The 18,354-nt window shown below is 43.2% G+C and overlaps 1 protein-coding gene across 2 annotated transcripts in view; it reads right to left on the bottom strand.

The window, feature by feature from the left end:
- DIP2B (disco interacting protein 2 homolog B) overlaps positions 1–18,354 on the bottom strand; it is a 68,772-nt gene that overhangs the window by 49,330 nt on the left and 1,088 nt on the right. The window lies entirely within an intron of this gene.

Below are 18,354 nucleotides of genomic sequence, written 5' to 3' on the forward strand. Positions count from 1 at the left end.
CCTGACCAGTGGGAACCAAAGCACTTTGTTAAATAACCTTAAACCTGCTCTGCACACCTCCGCCCCACACACAGCTCTGCAAAACCAGAGCTATATTCGAGGGAGTGGGAGGCTGCCCCACGGAGCGATCCTTGCTGCGTCCTGCCCAGGCTCCTCTACGCAGAGCGCAGGCCATCTCCTCTGGACTGAGGAGTACGACCCGTTCAAGTTGGTTACAAGCTTGGGAAAGCAGATTGAAACAGAAAGAGCAGAAGCAAAACGCACTGTACAGCGTGGCACAAGAAGCAGATCTCGGGCCCCGAGCTCAGTACGGGCTGTGTTCAGCTTCCAGTTATGTTTACATCAGCAACCATGGCTTCTTGAGGAATTTCACTGCTAAGGAAACCGTGCTGGCATGTCACCAGCAAGCCTAAGAAAACCCATTATTCTGTCAGCTGCAATGCTCTTTACAAGAAAGATCATGCAAGGAACGACTTCTGTTCAGGGCTCTTTCGGCATGCTAAAGCAGAGTCAACGTCTGCTTCAGAAGCACTTTGTTCAGAGGCTGGGTAGCAGGATGAGGCACGATCCTTCTTACGTGAAAGCCTTTAAGCTGCGTGGAAGATCAAAACAATGGGCAAAATGTACTATAATGCAGCAAACATGAGAACCCTCACAGCACAGCTCAGCAATCCAGCTGCATGTTGCAAATCCACCCCAAAGTTACTGAACTTAGCCTCTTCAGTGGAAAACACGCACCTCTTCCAGCACACCAATTGCTCCTTTCTCATTCTGCACACTAACAGCTCGTTAAAGGAAACAGCACTCAATTTTTGGTACAAAGTGGCCCTCGCTGTGTCTGCCTTTAAGGAGAAAAACAACGCTATTACCATAAAGAGAAGAAACGGTCACTCTCAATTTGCTGGCCTTGTTATGTGGGATTATTGCAATATCAGACAGAAATTTCTGTCATTCCAAAACGGTAAGACCCTACACGTGTGGGTTTTTTGCCTTGTATCAGTACGTCACCACTGTCACAACACATTTTCACAAAACCGTGAGGACGAATATCCTCTCTACATTGACACCAATGGACCTTGAACCTAAACAACAGGCTTAAAAGTAAGAAAGATCTTATTCGACAAGCTATCTCCAAACCCACAATTACCACTTACAGTGAATTTTCCTACCGTGGCGTCCCCAAGGGTGCAAAGTCTCCTTTTCCAATTTAAATAAACTGAATTCTCAAATGTCTTACTTGTAGAGGGAAGGAAGTATGGAGAAATCGGTAGGATTATTTAAGAGCACACAGTCAGCAACTTGAGAAAAAGAAAGCAAACAAAATGAACAAAAGAGCTTGCAAAAAATATATTGCAGTTACAGATGTGATTTAGTTTGAAAACTTAAGTCTTTGACAGCAAATAAATACAGGAATTATTTATAATACAATATGCTTCCAAAATACTATGTGTTTATTAATAAATTTGTCACTGCAACCTTGTTAAAAAGCTGTTTCTGAGACCACGTTTTCTCATCAAACATTTACAAAATCAAACTCTACGTGAGAAAATTTCTGTATTGTTAATTTTTCATTAGTGAAAAATAAAGTAGATGATAACAGCAGAGTAATCACAACAAACGACTCCAAACACCTTGCTGGAAATCCTCAGCGAGTGGGGAACTGAGGCTCTCAAAAAAATAAAAACCAGAGGATGGCACAAAGCTTTGGACAATCGCTGCTCTGTTTGCACAATCTCGGCAGCAGTCTAGATAGAGGGGCTGGGAAAACACCTCATCTGAATTCCTCCCTAGCCCTGGTCTACCTAGGCCAGTGTTTCTGTAAAGCTGCTCCAGGAATTGCTCAGAGAATCTGACAGCGCTCCACTCCTCTCCGAGGTCAGCTCTCCTCGTTACAGCAGACATCCTCTCGCCAGGCCAACGGCCAGTTCTGGCACGGCCGGATCTACACACAAAAGTAACTCCCTTCTGGAAAAGCAAAGCTATCACCATGAGACAGATTAAAGCCCAATAATCTCACTGACAGAAGCCTCGTGAAGAACAAATTGGACAGCTTCCAACAACACTGTCTCCGCTTTAGAGGACTGCAGAATAGGGACTGGCCCTAACACAATACGTATGACACTTGTAATATTAATGAGTCAGCCCTCTAACTACACACAAGCGCTGAATCTCAATGAAAAAGGAAGCATGTTTTACATCTGGCACCTGGCGTATCGGAACAGCAAGCAAATACTGCTTTGCTGGATAAGCAAACACCTAAACACAATTGCTCTCCAAATCGTGCTGTTTGATTTTGACACTTCTGCACTCTGTTCCCAGGAAGTGCAGAGACATTTGATACAGTAGAAATAAACTCACTGGGGTTTATTTATAATAAAAAGGGAAGAAAAATAAATATGTTCCTCTAGAAATAACCCAGCTTTCAGCAGGTAAATGAAAAACTCCTGTTGGTAAATTCCGCATTAAAGTATCAAAAAGACAAGAGTTAGCTGTAAACAAATTCATTTAAAGCCCAGATCGACCGACCCAGCACACACTGGCCAACTGGAAAGAAACATGAACTGGTAAACAAAAACGGCCTCTGCCAGAGGCCAGAACGCCGCCTGCATTTCCCCTTTGTCGCTTCCATCTTGGATCACAAACACCAGATCTCAGGAGGCTCAAAGTGGGACCCGGGCCTGGCTCAGAGGGCTGTTAAACTCCTGCGCAGGCCTAATCAAGAACTGGGTGAGCACAACGCAAAACAACTACGAGTCTGTGTCCTGAAGGCAGCTGCACAGTCAGAGTGAAAAAAACACAATCAATCTCTACACTGGGTCCAAATGTTTTTCAGGTCAAATTATCTCCTGTACTGAAGGGCAACCTACCTGCACCAGATCCGCCCTCACGTCCTGCGCTTTTCACCTGAACAAAGCGCCTTGAATTTGGAAGAGAAGAAACTTTATGGCTGGTAACAGGTAAAAACTTCATGGCGTATTTGCGCTAACAAGCTGCAATTTCTCAAAGATCAAATTTCTCATAAAATGGATCAAAATTTACAGAATATCATTTATATAAGCTTCTAAACACATAACAGCAGCTTAACTAACCACATTTCAGCCCTACCCAAGTGAACGCTGAACACCTCCTTGTCACCAAAACACCGGTGCTGGCACTGCTCGCTTGCGCGAAGGCAGCTCCGGGCTCGAGCCGAGAACAGAGTGGTTTCTGCCACGGCAAAATCACTCTGCAATCCGAAGTGCCCCACTGTGTACGAAGCGGAGCGAGAGAACAAGCAGTGGCAGAGAACACGCCACTGAGGGTTTCTTTGAAACCTGCTACTCCCCACACAGCACAGCTGACTGCATCCGTGTTTTTCACTGGAGAGGGACAATACAGACTGGTCTTTGTGGGCAAGAAAAAGTATTAGTTGGATGTGATACAGTATTTGCTTGGCTGAGCTCTAGCTGGAGAAAAGGAAAAACTGCTGGATCTATTTTATGGTTAAGTTTATGGCAAAGTTACTTACAGAACAGGATGAGCTTCTTAAAAGTATTTCAGTCATAAATAAAAAAAAATAAAACCACTTTCCATATTGTAAGTTAATCAGAATGCTCTCTCAAGTTGTCCTCACATACACTACCACAGGGAAGAAAGCCTGACAAATCTGCTAAAAGCTTTAAAAAGCCTAAATTAAATATTAATATTCTGAAAATGATGAAGACAGCACAAAAACACAAGTTTCCTTTGCCACTCCAGTTCTGTATAGCCCAGAGCAACAGATGAAAGATTTCTTGCGAACACTCATGCCTAGATGGAATTATGAATAAAACAGAAAAAAACCCAAGCTATGGCTGTGCAGGTTGGGAACCGCAAGTTGTCTGAAAAAAGCAACAACCAGCAAAATGTATTCACTGTAAACTAGTAGCAACAGTTAATTGTTCTAATGCCAGCTAAGGAAAAGCAGAGACAGAAGGTTATCAGTACTGCCTTGGCCTTACAGCTATGTTCAGCATGATGAGAAAAACCTGTGCTGAAGATAAAGTAAGAATCGCTCCCTTCAAAGTCCCACTTCTGATGCACGTGCACGTTCAGAACACTCGTCGTCAAGTTAGGTACCCGGAGAGGCAAGTGAGTTAAAAGGAATGTATTCAACTTTACTTCAGAACTGTGCTTCGGCTCTAACCCACCCCCGGACAGACCCACACGAAGGAGAAGCACGCTGGCAGCGCTGCCGCACAGCAGTTCAGGGTTGGATGGTTTTGCCAGCTCGGTATTTTGTGGAGATGCTCCCTTATCTTTCAGTTACTTCACAGCCAACTATCCCCCAATTCCCTCCAGTTTAAGGATGCTTAGTTGGTCAGGTCTTAACAGCAACCTGGAATGACTTGCCAAAAGCTCCCCAAAAATTGAATGATGACATCAATTACTTAATTTTAATGAGTGAGATCATATTTTAATTTTTCATTCTGCAATAAATTTAAAGCAAAGGTGACTGTGCATTTTCTCTTAGCAATAACCAATCTCCCTCAAAGGTGTAAGCAGAATTACTTTAAATAACAAACTAATCTTTATTGCTTTGTTTCCCATTAGCACTTCATTCTAACAGTATTCACCTGTTTTTATTACTATGCAAAAAAAACATGTAAACCCTCCAACTTACTCATCTAAAACAGAAGCCCAAGACTTTGAACTCTCTGGTTCTCGCAGGAAAATATCCTGAAGCGCTAGCTCATTTCTCTCTGGGCATGGACAGAGCAAAATTTAAGAATATATAACTCTGAAATGTCCAGAAAAAAACCCAAAGCAACAAACAGAAAAACCAACACAAAACTTCACAAAAGCATCCCCTGAAAAAGCAAGCTAAGAATTGCAGAGAGTTTTAAATTAGACTTATCTTAGAGCTATTTGTGGGGACACAAAGGTCTCCGACTCCTGCTCACATCATGCCTGTAGAAAAAAGCGTGATGGAAAGCACAAATGAACGCAGGTGCATAGGGCAACTGCAGATGTTTGGCAAAGCTGCTGTTTCAGCTCCGCCGTATGACCTTGGCTAAGTTATCTGATGTCCGTGGCCTAATTCCACCCCTGTTTCGGCTGGTAAAGGAGACAGGGACTTTCCAGGCCTCTCCCTCTAACTCAGTAACTGCAGGAGCCCTACTGCTTCTAAAACCTGGAAATCCTACAGAATGCCCCTCCAAAGATCATCCTAATTGTCTTGCTCCACTGGCTCACAACCCATTCCGTATCTGTGCTCTCTACTTTCTTGCTTCAGCATGATTCATTACCCCTTTCCAGTCTATTTTGCATCATTCCAGATAGTTTACTTCCTCTTTGGTCACACAATCTTACATTAATGTGAGATCCTCCACCGTACCACACGCTAACCTCCCCAGCCTTACTACCAAAGAGATCAAAACTTAACGTTCCCTTTCGTTTCAGCATTTCTGCTATAGCTGATAACAGAAAAAGTACTTGTATATTAACCATCTGTTACTACGCCTAATGGAGCCATAATCACTAGGTATCAACCCTTTCAAAGAGCTCTAAAATGTTTATAAAACCAGTGTGTCAATGTAATAATATTATCAGGGAAATGCTTGTATCTTTTTGATAAAATATTATAATCACAGTAGGCTTTGCTCTCAACTACAACCATAATGGCCTTTTTACAGCAATCTGAAGCACCACTGATAGTACTACACAACTCAGGGGGATGGGGGTGAGCGGGAAGGACTAAGGACGTGTTGACAGCAGTAATTTAAGACAAGATATTCTGCCAAGAAAGAGAAACTAAAAGAATTAAAGTCCAAATAGAAAGCTTGCAATTAAGCAAAAACTCTGAAAAAGGAGGACTGTGGACAACAGGCATCGGGTTGGACTGCTGCCTTCCAATTTGTTCAGTAAGACTTGTCTGCTGACTCCATATGTTTCACATAAGTAGAATTCATGCCATGCTACGCAATAGTCTCTTGAGAGAAATGATGATGTTTGGGAAATAAAGCAACCACTTCTCTTTAATATCCCTCGTACAACAGGATCATTTCTGCTTAAGCACTGAGCATTCTAGAAGCGCGACACAGTACTATACGAAAAATATCGAAACAAAACGAATTCCTTGGGGTATCCCAGCTTAGATCGCCCTTCCAAACACAACGCCAACCGGCCTTTTCAGTGACAGCCAACCTGGAGCATCCTTAAAAAACACCTTGTGGGCTGTAGTACCTCGGACTCCAGCCAAGAAGCTCTGGAGAGACGTTCCCTCTCGCCCCAGCTAATTCTGCTGGAGGAAGACACAACAAAATTGCTCCTGAAACCCCAAAGTCACACTCAGGTAGCTGCCATCTCCGTAACAATACTCAAACACACAGAAGCCACAAACACAGGATGTGCCCACAGCCTGTCACCTTCATCACAGTTCTCTGAAGCACAATACCTGTCTCAATTGTGCTGGGCACAGATACGATTGAGTATTTCACATTTAAAAGGTCTAAAAGCAAAAAAACCCAACCCTAGCCCAGAAATGCAGCCCGCAGAAGTCAAGCACTCAGCTACACAGACAGTGCTGTACCCAGCAGTCCCGCTGAGACTGGTGTAACAGCTTTAAATCACTCCAAAATCTCTTCATGCAGAGGAAAGGGAAATGGCAGAACAGCGCAGATCTGAGAGGGAAAGTGTGCCCGTTTCTCATTTGCTTGGCCGCACTGGTTTAAAATTGATGCTTATTTGACACTTGAGTTTGTCTCTGCTTTTTATTTCAGCACACAGCGAGCTGAGAATGAGGAATTTATCATATGGAGAAACCAGTCATGAGAGGCAGCCACCTTTCCCAGAGGTAAGGCAGCAGGGCCTGACCACTGGAGACATCTCCTTCCTTGTGATCAGAATGAAGTCACATACGGGCTCCGAGCAGTTCCATAAGAGACCGGTTTTGCAAGAGTTCTTGCGCAGAAGATACTTTCCTCATGGTTTAGTTTCAACAGATGGGTTAAGCACTACACTGACAGACCCACAGGATGAAAATCCTGAGAACTAAGCACAAGATCTTAGCACTCAAACACAACAGCCAGGGCCTAAAGAGCTAATGTAGACTGACATGCAAAAGTGTGCAATCATTTCCATGCGGCTGCCTTCATCTTCTTTACATATGAGGCCAAGAAAGCCCCTGGGGCTGTACTAGTGCCTAAATGGGCGCAGGTTTCCTTTAGTCTCTAACAAAGGCTTTAAGCAATTGGCAAGGCGCCCCAGCAGAGCTGCCTTCTTCCTTTTCATACGTGCCTCCATCCATAGATAACGCAGGGCGGCTTTGAATTTGCACCCTGCACAATCAGAGGTAAAGGATATCACAGGAAACCCAAGTCAGCTTTTCCCCTCCATGAGGTAACTCCCTGGAACAACCAGCAGAGTCTTTTTCATTTACGTATCTAACAGTATGTAACACTTAAATAGCAGACAATATGTTCAAAGCTCAAACATTAACTGGTTTAGTGAGTTAAGACGAGAGATGCTGTCTGCAATTGCTTGGGGCAGAATGCGCTGAAGGAGCAGAAATCTACCTTTCAACTAGGAATCTATGAAACAGCTTCAAACAATCCCTTTAAAACGTGGAAACAATCCAACAACTACTAGCTGATGCCAGTGTGACAATAACTCTTGGAGACTTTTTGTCACGTTTCACCCACAGAAAATCTAAGCTATTCTTAAATAGCTATTCTTGATAGCAGAATTAGAGAAAAAAACAGCTCTTACATCTCCCAGATCTCTCCACTTCACTAGCTCCTTTCATTCTTCCTTTCTTGGACTATTCTGCAGGCTATCCTCTCATGATGTCAAGTATTCAACAGCAATAGTGCTAACTTTTTTTAAGGCTGTCAGCTCCTCAATCGAGATCCCAAGACAGACCCGTGAGCAGCTGCACCAGCACAACCGAGAGGTTGTCACCGCACGGCAAGAGCAATAGAAAGTAGCAAACGCGCTCTAAGCCGCGCTGGTGCCAGATCTTTCATAACCTGAAGCCAAACTCAGTTCTAATAGAAGACTATTTACTCCTTCCCCAGTTCTTCATGCCAAGTCTTTCCTTTTATCCTTCTGCCCAAATAGTTCTGTCTCCGCTGGAGGAGGAGCGTGCCTGCAGTGCCGTACAACATGTCTGTGTCTTTCACACCATTTTATTGTTCACAGGAAGGTATTCTGTCATTTTAAACAAGGGAACATAAAGTGGTAATTATTTTCCGAAGAGAAGAGGCCAAGTTATGGCATCCTGCATGGCATGGAGAACTTTGTCACTATCATCTACCTTCATGTCCCCCTCTCACGTTGCTTTGATGAATCCTTTTAAATCTCCAGAATGTGAAAAAAATAGCGTCACCTGTGCTACAGACTCAACGTAGGTGAGAGCAAGCCGCTATACATAAGCCCCTGAAGTGCTGCCAGTACATGAACGTTTATTTCTACTTGGCTTTCCCCATCAGGTTCAACGTGAGAAATTATTTTCACATCCCAGGGAAATGAATGGATTGAATATCATGAGCTGTCACACTGCAACACTGATAAACCGAGAAGGATTACTGCAGGTAAGCGTGCGGAAGACAAATCTCTACAACTCTTCTGAGCCAGGGGATCACATGTCACAGGTCACATATAAAGCCCAAAGGAGAGCAGTCAGGACAAAAGAACAATGCAAAGCAAACGGGACGTGTTTGGACAAGAACCAAAAAACAATCCCTAACCTCTGTTAAAAACCCCTTGGATTAGTGACAGGCACAGAGCAGACGAGACTGCGGGCCCCCCTTTGCAGGAGCTACAACGGAAGAATTAGAATCAGAGGAGGGAGGGAGGGAGAAGGGTCCAAATTTTCTTTTTTAAGTCTCATCTGAAAAACTGCTTCGTTCAGATTTATTAAAAATCAGCTTATCCACCACGAAAGAGGGAAGAGAAAGACACATGCTATTAGGTAGGTAATTACTTACTAAGACACATGACAGTAATCATAATACATCAAGTATGATTTTGCAAGATCCAAACGCTTTTCCTGACAGCTTCCATGCTACAACAGATACTACTAAAAGTGTTTTACCAAAGCTTTGTACAATGAACAACCTTGCGAGACACAAAAGCCAAAGGGTAATTACATCTTCCTGTTTGCCGTTCTAGCCCGACACTTTTTTAAAGGCCTATTGCAAAAAGAATCGCCTTGAAAGCCTTCCAAGGCACCACCAACTCCAAGGTTTTGTATTTTTCTGATTTTGGGGAAATATGAGAGCAAATTAACTATTCTCTAGCACAGGCATCTGTGCCTCTGGTCAAAATTACTAAAACAACGTTTGTAATTCTTTAACACTAATGGTGACTAGCCCTACAGAATTTTTACATGCTGCAATTTTAAAACAGGACTTAACAAGTAAAGTGTATCAAACACAGGAATAACTAAACAGAACAGCAGTGTTTGTTCAAGGTTTCTAGGTGTGGCTGCAGCCAAGACATAATAGGATTATTTATATCTGACTCATTTGCTTTCTCTTCATCCATGATTCTCCCTATTTGGAACTCAATAATTGACTTTTTTCTACACCACAAGACTTTAAAAATTCAGAATATTTTTAAGAAGGCCTCGAGAATTTAAAGCAGAGAGGAGAAATTCCACCAGTACAGTTGGCTTATAGCAGTACGTGTTCCACTGAAACATACTACAGCTAAACTTCAGATTACCTGAACACGTAGAAGAACACGCGAACTCCCCGCACACTGCACAGACACCCGCCTGCCAGGTATCACACTGCATATTGCAGCCTCTTCCTTTGCAGGCGATAACGTGCCCGCACCTACGGAGCAGAGGGCTGAGGGTCAGAAGATCTCCGACCTGCGCCCGGCTCTGCTGCTGGTCTGTGTGACCCAGCAACTCGCCTCACCTCTGTGCATCTCGGCTTCCTGTCTGCGAACTGAAAATAACAGTACTTCCCCCTTTTCACTGTAAGCACTTCCAATCCAAAACTGCCTAACTATGGAGGTTTTCATTCCAATTACAATAAGAATTGTTCTTTTTTTTTTAATCCACAAGGGATCACTTAAAAGTTTCTGCCCTAAGAATAAATACAGGTCTCAGTCTCAAAAAAACATTCACACAAGCACTTCGAGATCGACTTTTGCTAACCCAAGAGAGGCTTCAGGCTTGTGTTGTTCAGGATTTTCTTCAGGATTGCCACAAAAAAATAAAAAAAACTGTATCAAAATAATCTATAGTTTGGTTACCTCCAAATGCTGTCACTGCTCATGAAATGAAGGGTTCAGTATTTTTTTAAGAAACAAAGCTTACATTCCTAAAAGTTTAATCAATTGCCCTCTCCAGCTTGCCAAAGTTCACAGCTTTACAAAACGCAGAGCTGAGGCGCCTGTGCTCTCCAAGATGGAAAAGAGTAAGGTGCTAAGAGGTGAGAGTATCTTGAGCCAACACTGCTGCCAAAGGCTTTGTTATGAAACCAGGGCTGTAGTTCCTGAGGACGCACCAGAGGAACGCACCTGCCTTTCTCCAGCTCAGAGACACCGTACGCAGCCATCCAAAGCCGACTCTTCAGCAACTCCCTTCTCCTTCCCCATACACGAACACCGCTGCAAGAGGCTCTGCATTTAGCCAACTGAATGCCACCAGCACCTTGCTACAACCACCTCTATGGCACATGTAACGACCTTTTTTTTTTTAATGCTGGAAATGGAACACCTTTAATAGGCATTTTCCACTTATATTCAATTAAAAAAAAAAAAAAGACAGCGTAGTTGAATAAGCTGCAGATCTGTTTATTCCTCTACCAGAGCCACTGAGGATCAAGGACCTTTTTATCTCCCACTCACATCACCTGACTCGGCTCTCCATCGCAGGCTGGAATTTGCCGTGTCACGTCCCAGCTCTTCGGAGTAACTCTCCTTCCCCTTACCACGGTGACAATGCACATTGTGAGCAGGAATGGCAGCTGCTGCTATGCAGCACAAACCCCTGCGAGCTACACATCTTCCCTTCTTGTCAGAAAGGCAAAGAGCGACCTTTTACAACTGTTTGTTAACTTTGCTCGTACCTCTTTCTAGAAAGTAAGCAGAAAACTTCAAAGTGTCTTTGCCCTCCTCAGGGTTTCTTTTGGCTGGTCAGCTTATCTACGTGATCATTGTTTCCAGAGAAGCACACAAAGCTTCCACAGTGGGTAATTACAGCGAAAGGCGATGATGAAGACACAAGCACTAGGCAAAGAAAACAGTCTTATCAGGACATCCATACGGACAGACATGCGCTCACCGCTGTTCTCGGTGAGCAAATTACAGTATTTCCAGAAATATTGAAATGGCTCTTCATGTCAAAGGTTAACCAGCGCCCTGAATGAAGAGTCGACGCGTTAAAGGGACGGGTGGGACAGCAGGCAACACAAACCCTGCTTTAACACATCCTCCCCGACTACCCTTTCTGGAGCAGTGGCCACGCAGGTATGGAATGAAGTCACAGCCCAACACCCACCCAGTCACCCCCAGTCCATCCCCGCGGCAATGGCTCATACGGAAAATTGTTAGTGGGGAAATACTTATTCTTAGCTTCCTGTACTGAAATTCAGCAGCTCGGCAGGAGGAGCTGGAGGCATCACATGAGGATCAATTCCCAGCGGCACAGCGGGCTTTGTCTGCACTACGGGGACGTGTGTGGCTGCAATGACAGCGACGTCTTCCCTCAGGAGAGGCAGGGATAAAGCACAACTTCCTCCAGCAAATGACCTATGCTGCTCTCAGAGAAATTTATGATAAACTTGTACTAGAGGAACACCAACGTTGCTATTCCCAAATAAATTTCCTTAATGCAAAGTGAGCTACAATCTAGAGAGACAGGCAATCTATGCTTTGCAATCTAGGCTTTAGTACCAGTAATGGGACGGTTTAGTTCTCAAACTCCTTTAGGACTAAGGTAGAGGAACAACATCCCTGTTAAGAGGAAAAGACGGGAAAAACATCCCAACAATCCCTTTCCACCGCTGCACTTGAGACCTGATGTTTGACATTAGTCCTGATCCCAGAGGCAAAATGGGAGTGCTTTATCCACGCAGTTAGCCAGCTCCCACGGCTACAGCCATCCTAAATGGAATGCATTATTCCTGCATTAAAACATATGTTTTTCAAGGCAGCTAGCCATCCGGCTGTTCTGAGAGAGAGATTACAGAAGACCTAATTTTATCAGGCAGGGATACAATCCTCCTGGTTGTTTTTGCTCCCTAGGGACATGGAGCTGGTGAAAGGAGGTTGCCTGACTGCTGGGGAACAATTCTGAGAGGCTCAGTTGCTGATCACTGAGGCAGTAACTCGCATCCTGGGTTCACAAAATATACTAATGTATGCCCCGTAGGCTCCGTGGGCTCCCATCCCCACGGAATTCAAAGTCCAGAAAGACCTAGTTTGTATCAGCAATTCTCAAGTCAACAAGAATTAGATAAAGTTTATGTTGGCAGAGAAGTGCTAAAACTTTAAGCAAGCTTTTTTTTTTTTTTTCTTTTTCTTTTATTCCGCTTAAGTTACGCTAAACAAAACAAGGCATTTGCTCACAAGAGCAGCAAGGAAAGTTAAGTTACTATTACATTGACTATCCTTGGTATTTACATCATCTCTCCTGCCTGTTTATTGGAAGTGGTGTTTCAGAAACTCTCAGCTTCGAAGTTTCAAAAAAAAAATGCAAGCTGATAGAAATAGGCATTTTACTCAAAAAATAGCCAGGGAAGAGTAACAACCCAGCACTGGCAAACATTATTCAGAATGAGAAATACAGGTGTGAGGCTTTTCCCAAGACTTTTCATCAAAATGTAATGGGAAAATTCGTGTAGCAGATGGAATGCTGCTGCCTGCAGAGCATCCGTTAGCTATAAATCACTGTTTCCTCACACATGGTGCAAATTTAAGAGTCTTCTCTTCTAATTAATAGAATGAGACATCCTGGCTTGGTGACTCTTCCCTGATATCATAAGCTCTAAGAAAAATTTTGGATTGAATCAACCTCAACAGAGAAGTGCTTCAATTCCTCTATTAATCCGGGTCCAAAAAGCAGCTGAGCAACTGACTGAAAGATTCAGGAAATGCTTGTTATAACTCTGTGACACACAGTTTAAAAACCATTCTAAGAAATTATCTGAACATTGTACTTGAAACAAATGAAAACAGGATACTGTTCAGCTTCTGCTTGCACCTCTGGGACTTCTCACCATTAGTTCACTCTTTGGCTTCTGAAACTTGGCCACTGAATAAACATGATAAATCCAATGAATAGAAACCTTCATGACAAAAACTAATCAGAGAGAGGGAATCAGGAAGGAACCCATCACCCTTTCCACAACGTTACCAATGAACTAGAAACACGAGGGGTTCTCCATGTACATACTTTCCTACGGAGCTCCAAGTATTGGCTACTTGGATGTATGTTTGAAAGACGAGCGATCCAGCTCCACGCAGTTCTAGCTACCATCCATCACATTTACTACTTAATATTTCATGCTACAGAATTTAAAATAGAAAACTGAAGATCAGTTAACTAGGACACCACAAAAGGAACACCAAACGCGGCTTTAGCGCAGAGGTGTCAGGCTAACAGGTCTGATTAGCATTTCCAGCCCGAGTATCCAGCTGAAATGGCAAATATCACCCATACTGGAAGTAGTAAGAATAAGACAACAAACCAGGAATCATTGCTACCAGATGTCCCCTCCACCCAACTGAGGAAAACTGGTTCTAACTCCAGCAAAGCTTCAGAGAAGCAATCAGGGAGGAGGTGGAGGCCTCTCTGTAAAGCCTCTAATTTCCTCCTCCCCCCAAGGCGAAGGGTCAGAGCTGCAGCTTTTAAAAATAGCCCCAAACTCACTCATCATTTCCTAAATATGAAAGAGACAACACAAAAATATGCACATTCCTTAACTCGCCTGGTCATTCTTTACTATACCAGCCTGGATGCTCCAACCACCTTCCTTTTCTTCATCATATTTACATGCTTCAATCATGTACCAAGAGTAAATCTACTCCCACTCACAGCAGCCAAAATATTTCTTTCAGAATTTGCGTTTAACTCACTCTCTCCAAGCCATTAATCGTTTAAATCATCCTGCTTTGACCATCTGCACAGTGTAAATTCGTGATCATCTTACGGACGTTCTGTTTGATGCACTGGCCACAGATTTGTTACTTTGCTCCTCTTGATCATGACTCGAGTTGTATTTCCTTTTCCTGTGAGACACAGACATCGCAGGGAACCCATGTGCTACCATGCTTGCATCACTTTTTCCTGCGTTGTAAGGCTTAAGAAAATACAGTATCATCTGAAGTGAAGGCTCTTATCAGAATCTTTGTAAAGCCAAACAAGGCAGGAATGATCACCTCGGAATTTGCGTAAGCAGCTCTCCACGACATGCTCCAAAAGGGTTTTTATGCATTTCAAAGCACAGCCTCAGACCTGTACCTTTGTTGGCTGCGTACAGAAAGACTGTGTCAAAGCCATACAGAGATTTCTCAGCAGATTTGGTACCCATCAGCTCTCAGTCCTGCAGGTAAATTAAGGAAGCAACATAAAAGCTTTCCCATTACCAGTTTTGCCTAATGCAAGACTTGTGGGTGAGATGCTGCATAAATGCACAAAAACCACCTGTAAGTCCTGCTAGCTACAAGACAATCAGATCCGACTTGCTCATGTTCATAAGCTCTTCTTCAAGCCTTTCTGTGCTATAGCCACAGTTCTGCTCTGAATAGCAGGGAAGAAACTGAAGTGAAACCCTTCTGCTCACTCAGCAAAATCCACACAGCCAGTCCTTACTCGGGCAATTACTTCCTTTGACTCTAATCTATTTAAATTCTGTGCTTCAGCTACTTAATCTATAAAAAAGATCCTCACCTACTTTGATAGGTGCCTGGCAATCAAAGAATGAAAACTGAAACGCACAATTTTTGAAAGAACAGAAAAATACCACGATTCCATAGGAAATTTTCGAGCCAAACAAAATAAAGACTCTACCCACTTGCTTGAGTCAACATGTTTTCTTCCAGTAAGGTTCTATCCTATTTGGCTGGCCTTCAGTCCTGGGTTTCAACTGTTTTGCTGATACTACTTTTTCCACACATGTCACCATCCTTGCTATTTCTTCAGCTTCTGAAAATCCTAACACAGAGCTTTCCTCCGCAGACAGAGCCTCGATTCTTCAGTAAGAGACAATCAGCTTTAAAAGGAACAAACACAGGTGCATGAAGCCATTCACAGCAACACCCACACAAAATCACAAACCAGACAGCCAAATGTATGTTTAACCAGAAAAGTAAACAGAAACCAGCTCCTTCTGTACATGAAGCAAGAGCAGTGACATGATAACCCTTCACATAACCCAGAAGCAACTAAAATTATGTTCAAGGCCTGATGCTAACAGGGGAATTCCTCCTTACTGCGGGGTGGAGTTCCCCCCTCCCCTTACCTCATACTTTCATGGATATCACAAGCTGAAGTTCACTCCTTTACCAGTTAAAAACATCCGACAAGACAGAAACCGTAGTCAAACAAAAGAAGAGCAGCCAAATAAGCTCTTTATGAGCGTGCTTAACCCTCCTGGAGACAGCGCGCCCTGGGAGGCAGCTGTCCTGCTCTCAGAGCAAAAGCTCTCGTGGCACCACCTCTACGTCGTACCGAGAGAACGAGCTTTACCGCACAGGCAGCACGACGGTCTCACAACGTGCTCTGTACAAAACCAGCCCACCGAAGGGGCTTCAACAGAACCTTCCAATCTGGCTGTTCCAGAGTGTCTCAGCTCTAACGACGCAGCTGTGATGAGGTGAACCTGAGAGGAGCTGCTTGAAAATTTCACCCCACCTATTAGAGCACCAAGACATCCCCAAGCTGAGTGCTGAAGTGCTTTAAAACTAACGTTTTCAGCTGAATACTGGACAAATTCAGACATCTACCTGCAGCACACGCTGCAAACATTTTAAGAAACAGCATCATGTAGTGGATACAAAGTCACCTTCACACACAGCTGCAGTTCAACCCCAAAGGCGTAAAACTGAGCTCCCTTACTTACAGAAACCTGAAAATGGGGGTAAAAATCTTCTTTGAATATCCCTGGCACTTTAACTCATTAAAAAGAAGCAGATGCAAATACAAAGACAGCCCTTCCCATCATTAGTGATGCATAATGTGGGTGTTACTGACAGATGAAGAAAAGCACTAGAAAGAAAAAAAACCCAAAAGTGAGAAAAGAAGGAAAATATGAGTAATGAGCAGGTTCCAGGTTTCACACAGTTCCATGACCCAATTCACTGCTTATATACAGCTACTGTCATTTTAACATTTTTACTGAGGGGCAACAACACTGATCCCTTCTGTAAAGGAATGAGATGTCTCAAAGTGTGATGTTTAAGATTTGGGTGTAATTACTTCACACTGACAGAAGACAACTAAATTCTTATCTACACTTAGAAATGAGTTAGACTCAAATCTGGCTGAGGCCAAATAAAGATACACAATAAAAGACTAAAAAAAATAGAGAAATGCAATTTCTGTTAATTAATAAACAATTACTGTTTCCTGAAACACATGCCACTATTTTGCTTAGGCATTTTAAGTGTTCTCAGGCATGGGACTACTGTTACCTCCCCGCTGACCACAAGGCTCAGCAAGGAGTAACCCAGGGATGGCAGAGGTATAATTAGTCCTGTTGCTCTGTCCGCACAGATTGCTCCTGAAGAAAGTCTCATGGCTCACCACTGCAAACTATGATTTCTATTTTAAGCATACATTAAACTAATCCTGCTCCACTTTGCATCCTACTTGCTGACACAGCATCTTTCACAAGCACAACGCCAGATAAGATTTTAATACTCTATTTCCCCCATATTGTTATAAATTCTCTGCACTGTGGTGGTTAATGGTAACACAGCCCTGCCTAAAACTCACTGTGAGGCTCCGCACACAACTTGTTTCTGCTCCCAGCCTGCAGCCTCCCGCATCTGAAGGCACCTTCCAAGCAGCGCTCGGGTTCCCCTCACCGTAAGATCCCACGCTGAGGACAGAGCAATCGCCCAGTTCCTGCTGTCAGGGACCCCGGGCTACCTGTGTGAACCTGCTGCAGGTGCAGTTCCTCTCCTGCTCCAGAAGCGAGGTGTTCTCACCCAGAAAACCCGACAGAAACATTTACATAGTAAACAGTCAAGCCTAGAGACAAATAAAGCTGCAACAAAGGGGTGGGAAAAAAAGGATCAAGTGTTCTTGTCCGAGCAACGACTAATCAGTTAAACACGAAGCACTACTCCCATTTTTAACCAAATGCTCCTATTCAATATTGTTTATTATAAACAGTCCCTAGTTATATTCAGTTGAACAATGCACACATACGCCTTAAAATCTTTAAGCTTAAGCCTCAAACTAGGGCGTATTTTTCAAGAACTATACAATGACATTACCTCACTGACTCACTCGGCTCCTTTACAGGTCAGACCTCAGTTATCTCAGCTGCAAGATACCGTCGAATGTTTCCAAGAGCTTGGGGACAGAGTCACACAGAATTCTTTGTACTCATGGTTTTTTGATAGAAAAAGTGATTTGTACAAACAAATCCTCAATATGCGTGTTAAGAAATCTGAGTATTAAATCCACAGAGGCGCAGTGGATTTAATATTCAGAGAATTACTTACATAACATAGACAACTTCACTCTACAGCACTGAAGTTTTAGCTGTTTGAGAAGCTTGTTAAAGATTAGCATGATGTCACAGATTCTAGCAAAAGGATTTTTCTTTCTTAAAGTTTGCAATACTATATATTACAGGGTCAAACTGTAACGGGCTTTCAGTACCACAAGAAAGAGGTTTCAGAAAATACAAACAAATGCTTAAAACATTTAGCAAATTCTTAAAAAACATAAAAAGTTATTTCATATTGCATTTTGAGCAACACAAGAGAACGTTCTTCAATTCTTTGTTATCGTGGAGTGCCCAAAACCAAACACCAGATAGCATTATCACTTTAGTTAAATGTTTACAGAAAGTATATCTGAAAAACATTTGACAAAAAATTCCCCTCAAAACCAGCTCTCATTAGAAGTTTAACTACAAACAACCTGTGTTCAGAAAGCACTACCACGGCCTTTTCATCTGGCAAAATATTGAGCACTGAACAGCAATGTGGGCAGTGGGGGCTGAGAGCACCCAGGGGGGCCGAGAGCACCCAGGGGGGGCCGAGAGCACCCAGCGCAGTGAATGAATTCCTAATCTTCAAAATAGTAAATAGGTCTCCTGATACACTGCATGTTCTGGGACACAGCGACAGAGTAAAGATGTTACTGCAACCCTATTTCTCATAAATTTTAATGCTAAGAGACAGATTATTGCAACCATG

The sequence above is a fragment of the Strix aluco genome, chromosome 27 (assembly GCF_031877795.1).
Source record: "Strix aluco isolate bStrAlu1 chromosome 27, bStrAlu1.hap1, whole genome shotgun sequence".
NCBI lineage: Eukaryota > Metazoa > Chordata > Aves > Strigiformes > Strigidae > Strix > Strix aluco.